Source organism: Bacillus rossius, unplaced genomic scaffold (genome assembly GCF_032445375.1).
Source record: "Bacillus rossius redtenbacheri isolate Brsri unplaced genomic scaffold, Brsri_v3 Brsri_v3_scf881, whole genome shotgun sequence".
NCBI classification, from domain to species: domain Eukaryota; kingdom Metazoa; phylum Arthropoda; class Insecta; order Phasmatodea; family Bacillidae; genus Bacillus; species Bacillus rossius.
This window is the reverse complement of record NW_026963120.1, coordinates 9,467-15,000: the sequence shown is the minus strand read 5'-3', so window position 1 is coordinate 15,000 and position 5,534 is coordinate 9,467. Positions and strand designations below refer to the sequence as shown.

Here is a 5,534-nt window from a genome sequence, read left to right as displayed (position 1 = left end):
TACCGCCCTGGCACTGTCGCGCTGCGAGAAATCAGGCGCTACCAGAAAAGTACCGAGCTGCTTATCCGCAAGCTGCCCTTCCAGCGCCTGGTGCGAGAGATCGCCCAGGACTTCAAGACAGACTTGCGCTTCCAGAGCTCGGCCGTCATGGCGCTGCAGGAGGCCAGCGAGGCTTACCTGGTGGGGCTCTTCGAGGACACCAATTTGTGCGCCATCCACGCCAAGAGGGTCACCATCATGCCCAAGGACATCCAGCTTGCCCGGCGTATCCGTGGCGAGCGTGCTTGAGTTCCTTGCCATTTTTTTTGCAAGGGGGAAAAAAAAAACAGCCCTTATTAGGGCTAAAAATAACTGTCAAATTTGAAAGGAAAACAGTTGTCTGGCTTTTTGTACCTATTAGCTGTCGTTGACCTTTACCCAGCCAATAATATATTACATTAATAAGAATTTGGAAAAACACAGTTATAGTGTCTGTGTTTTGAGGTGGTTGTTTATATTGTACACAAAAGATTTGCACACAATGCAATGTATTCTGCATAGGAAATAAAAACTCTTCAAACAGTGCCTGTCTGCAGTAGCAGCACCATCAGCAGCAGCAGCAGCAGCAGCAGCAGCAGCAGCAGCAGCAGCAGCAGCAGCAGCAGCAGCAGCAGCATAAAGTTCACCATTAATACCCTGAGACCTAATCCTTACAAAAAAAATATGTGTGTGTGTGTGTGTATATATGTGTATATATATATATATATGCTGAAATAAGAGTGAGATGTTTGTAAGACGTTTTCCTGCTTAAAAACTTTAAATAATTTTGCACCTAAACTATACACACAATGTAATTGATAAATTTCTTTATTTATTTATTTATTTCCCCCGCTTCAAATACCATAAGAAATTTTTTAACCAGAATTTTACCTAACGGCAGAGGTGTGGCTATAGGAGGCAATGATTGCAACAACTGATACCTTCATGACTAGTATTGTTGGCCCTTAGAAGGGCCGATAAGGTGGTACAGTGCCACAGAAAGTGCCAGCGGTCCTGCTGGCATCTTCATTTCCGCTTTGGGGCTGCTTTCTTGGGCGACTTGCTCTTTGGGGCAACCTTCTTTGGCTTTGGAGCACGGGGTTTCTTCGTGGGAGGTTTGGACACCTTTTTTGCCTTTGAAGGTGCCTTCTTGGGCTTGGGGGTTGCAGCTGCTGCCTTTTTTTTCTTTTCTGCTGTAGGCGGAGTCTTCTTGACTGGTTTCTTGCCCACCGCTGCCTTCTTGGCTACGGATCGCTTCTTTTCCTTAGGGGCAGCTGCACCACGCTTGCCGCTTGGAGCCTTGGGCTGGTCCGGAGCACCGGTGGTCCCTGAAGCCAGCTTGAAGGAGCCAGACGCACCCTTGCCTTTGGTTTGGACAAGCTCGCCGCTAGCCACTGCTGCCTTCAAGTATTTCTTGATGAAAGGTGCCAGCTTTTCCGCATCTACTTTGTAGGTAGAGGCGACGTATTTCTTGATGGCTTGCAGTGATGAGCCGCCCCTTTCCTTGAGGCTCTTGATCGCAGAGGCCACCATTTCAGATGTGCGCGGGTGCGCGGGCTTGGCTCGTGGCTTCTTCGACGCAGCCTTGCCTTTCTTCGGGGAAGCTGCCTGTGATGGGGCAACAGCTGGTGCTGCAGTCGCTGCTGCGGTATCTGCCATGACGAGACTGATCCTACAGAATGCAAGAGCAAAGTGAAAATAAAATTTTTCTCTCTGCAAATATCTGGTTACCCAATTTTCTGGTTGCGGACGGTTCAGAAAATTCTCGATGCCTTGCTCACGTAGGGAGCAGCGCACTTTGGACAGCGAAAGTAATGTAGGGCTTCTTTAGCACTGATTTTTCAATGTTTTCTAAATGTCAGCAGTCTACGATGACATAATGGGCAGTTCCACTAATAGTGTAATTTTTTTATGGCAGCTGCACTGTTTAATTTGCACTGCGAGCTGTTTAAATTTACTGCTACACCAAACAGGGAACTTTTCATTTGCAGATGTTATTCAAGGAATCAAATACGTAATTTGTGCTGGAATCACTTGAAAATGGTTAAATTAACTTAGGTATACTTTAGTGTATAGTATGCTGAAAATGTGGAGATAATTTCATGAAGGCTGTTTGCTGTGGAAGCACTAGCAAATCACCTTGTTCAGTGCCACCTGGAATGGCTTTCTTCGTGCACCTCCAAGGATGATGTGATTATTATTGTGAGTAAATTTTGTTTACATTTTCATTGTGTGAATAATAAAACTTTTAACTGTACACACAACAAGCATTTCACTTGGATCTGATGCATTCTCAAGAGTGCAGTTTCTGTTTAGCTTTTAAAACTGGCTGCCCTTCAATTCACTCAAGGTGCAGATGCAAGTTGCTGATGAAGTATTCCACACACATGCTACATTGGAGAAATATTTTAATAAAAATTAAAACTCTTGCAGGATTTCGAATAAAAACTATCCTATTTATCCCTTCTATGTTTTGGTACTGCGAAATTGAGAGAGGTAAGTAAGTTGTGAGGTTATTTTTACTTGCTTGCATGTGAGGTTAGCAGAGCAAAAATATTTTTGAAATTGCAGATACATGGTCACTTTATTTCGTTGCAAACATTTATAAGCTCGTAATCTTATTTAAAGTCTCCATACTTAATGCGTTTGGAAAACCTTCTTTCTCTCAATTTTACAATGGAACAAAATTTTACTTGTATGTGTACATTAATTCCATCTCTAAATGATGTAGGTTTACGCACCGAGATCAGGTACATTGTAGAGAGAAAAACACACGAGTACCTGCTTATTTTGAAGTTTTAATGAGTATATTAAAAAAAAAAAAAAAAAACGATAAAAATATAATTGAAAAAGTATATTATTCACGTATTTTTGAGGATGAGGGGAGGGGGTGTTTTTGTCCGATGGTCGTTTATCTTTAAAGAAATTTCCGTTGGACCTGTGCGTTCTTGCTCTGCCAATTCTCGAAAAATGAAATATTTTAAGTCGTCTTTTATGTGCTAACTTCATTATATTTGGCTGCATTCGTATTTTTATTAGTTTTGAAACATTCATGTCACGGAAAATAATCATAAACCAGGACAAAAACGTTTTGACTAAATGTTCTAGGTTGGTTGTAAAACATTTTCTTATTTTATTTCACATCGGAAACATCTGTTAAGTTGTAAGCTTTGTAATGAATGCGACAGTCACTTGTTCGCTGAAGTGTTTGTTTAAGAAATTAGTATTGTAAATTTGTTTATGGTCTTGTTAAATGAAATTTTAAGTGAAATCATTTGGGAAAACAGAGGCTACAGGAATTTTCAACACAACTTGATGACCGACGTTGTGACTAGTGTGGGAGTGTGTGCTCGTGTAAATATCAATTTTTCTTACTCCTCGTGCCGGTCAACAGGAAAACAGCGAGTGTGTTATCTCATCGCGGGCGTGTGATTGCGTGTGGTAAATTGTGCTAGGTTAATTACCGCAAAACTCCACTGTGTGCAAATATGTAGTGTGTCGCTGTATGCAAATATTTGGTATGTCTTTTTTTTTTTTTTTTTTTTTTCAGGCAATACACACTTTGAATTTTACACAATTTCGATGCTGCAACCTAAGTGTATACATGCGAATAGGATTGCTTAAATGAAAAAGTAAAGTAGGAGGTAAGTGCAAATGTTTCCAGGAGGTTATGCACACACAATCTATTTTATGAATTAATAGTTATTATCTAAGAAAATGATAGAAGATTATAAATAATGTGTGCAGAATAATACAGAATTTGCATGTTACACAAAAAAAAATATATATATATATTCCAAATATTGTTAGCAAAATGCACCTAGATTAGTGAGCTGGATTTTTTTTTTTTTTTTGTATTTTTGTTCTGTTGATCCCACGTGGAGTCAAGGCTCCGGGATATAGAACATGTATGTGCAGACAATTAATATTTACATGATGCAAGTTACCAAGAAAAAAAATTTCAAAAAAAAAAAATACATAACATGTTACACAATTTAACTTTATGCAAAACATGAAGCAGCTGTTATCACAAGTCCATTCAACAAATTAACAGTTCAATTTCTCTATTATCAATCAAATTAAAGAATAGCTTCAGAGGGTAGGTAGGATATTCTAGAAGAATTTTTTTTACTGTTTTTTTTTTTAATACTGGTAAATTGTTTTAGTTATTTTCTGTGATATTAAGTTGTAAAGTTTTACTCCCAAGTAATTTAGTCCATTTTCAAATCGCCTAGTGTTATGTTCAACTATCCTCAATTTACTAGCATTTCTGGTGTTATACCTATGTGCGAATATCTAAAAAAAAAAAAAAAAAAAAAAAATAATAATTTTTTTTTTCTTCTTTTTCTTAAGAATGAATAAAAAGTTTCTAGAACGTATTCATTTATGGCAGTCAGGACTTTAAGTTTTTTGAATTTTGGTCTGCAGTTAGATGATTTTTTATCTTTTGTTATTATTCTAATAGCTCCTTTTTTTTTTTTTTCCCCCAATGTTATATGGCAGAAAGAGTAGAGCTATGGCTACTGTGACATCATGCATTGATGGGAAGGTTATTGTTGGATAACAAAAATTTAGATGATATAATTTTTATTTTTTTCCATACACAACACATTGCAGGTACAATTTTACAGGTTACAGCTGTACCACCTCTAGTATTGCTGCCGACCATCCAACAAATGAGCACACTAAACAGGCATTGATGACATTGTTATCAACGTCTTTTTGAATCTCTCATTATTATACATAACTGCCCACTGAAACAGAGAAACTTCAAAATAGGTGTGTGTGTGTGTGTTTATATATATATATATATATATATATATATATATATATATACATATATACATACATACATACATACATACATACATACATACATACATACATACATACATACATACATACATATACACTTATCTATTTATTTTTTCACTTTGAATTTTGTATGAGGTATACACATGCAAAGATTCACAGCTGCTGCTGGGTGGGTGAGTGAGTGAGTGATTGATTGATTGATTGATTGATTGATTGATTGATTGATAGAGAGTGAGTGTGTGTGTGTGTGTGTGTTAGGGGGGGGGGGGGGAAATGTGGTGATTGTGGGGGAAAAAAAAATTTAAAATTGAAATTTTTAAAAAAAAATTTTTTTCTGTAGGGTGCAAAATAGTAGTGCCAACGGCACGTGGTGTTCCCAAGCGGTCACCCATCTAAGTACTAACCACGCTCGACGATGCTTAACTTCGGTGATCGGACGAGAACCGGTGTGTTCATCGTGATATGGCCGTTGGCAATGATATAGATGTTTTTTTTTTGCAGTTTGTATTTGCCACTCGAAATAGCTATACCAGGTGTGATTGTTACAAACAACAGGAGAAATCGTGTAATGAACACTCTTTTACTTCCCCCCCCCCCCCCCCTCCCCACACACAACACCCACCACCCTCACCATCCCAACCACCAAAGCCCTCTTCAAAATACACTCTCACACACACACACAAACCCACACTCTATAACTG

General features: G+C 38.4%; 1 non-coding gene across 1 annotated transcript; it reads right to left on the bottom strand.

The window, feature by feature from the left end:
- Positions 1-5,188: 5,188 nt before the first annotated feature.
- Positions 5,189-5,307, bottom strand: LOC134545789 (5S ribosomal RNA). Its single transcript, XR_010078789.1, has one exon. It is a non-coding gene; the product is annotated as a 5S ribosomal RNA (ribosomal RNA).
- Positions 5,308-5,534: the final 227 nt, after the last annotated feature.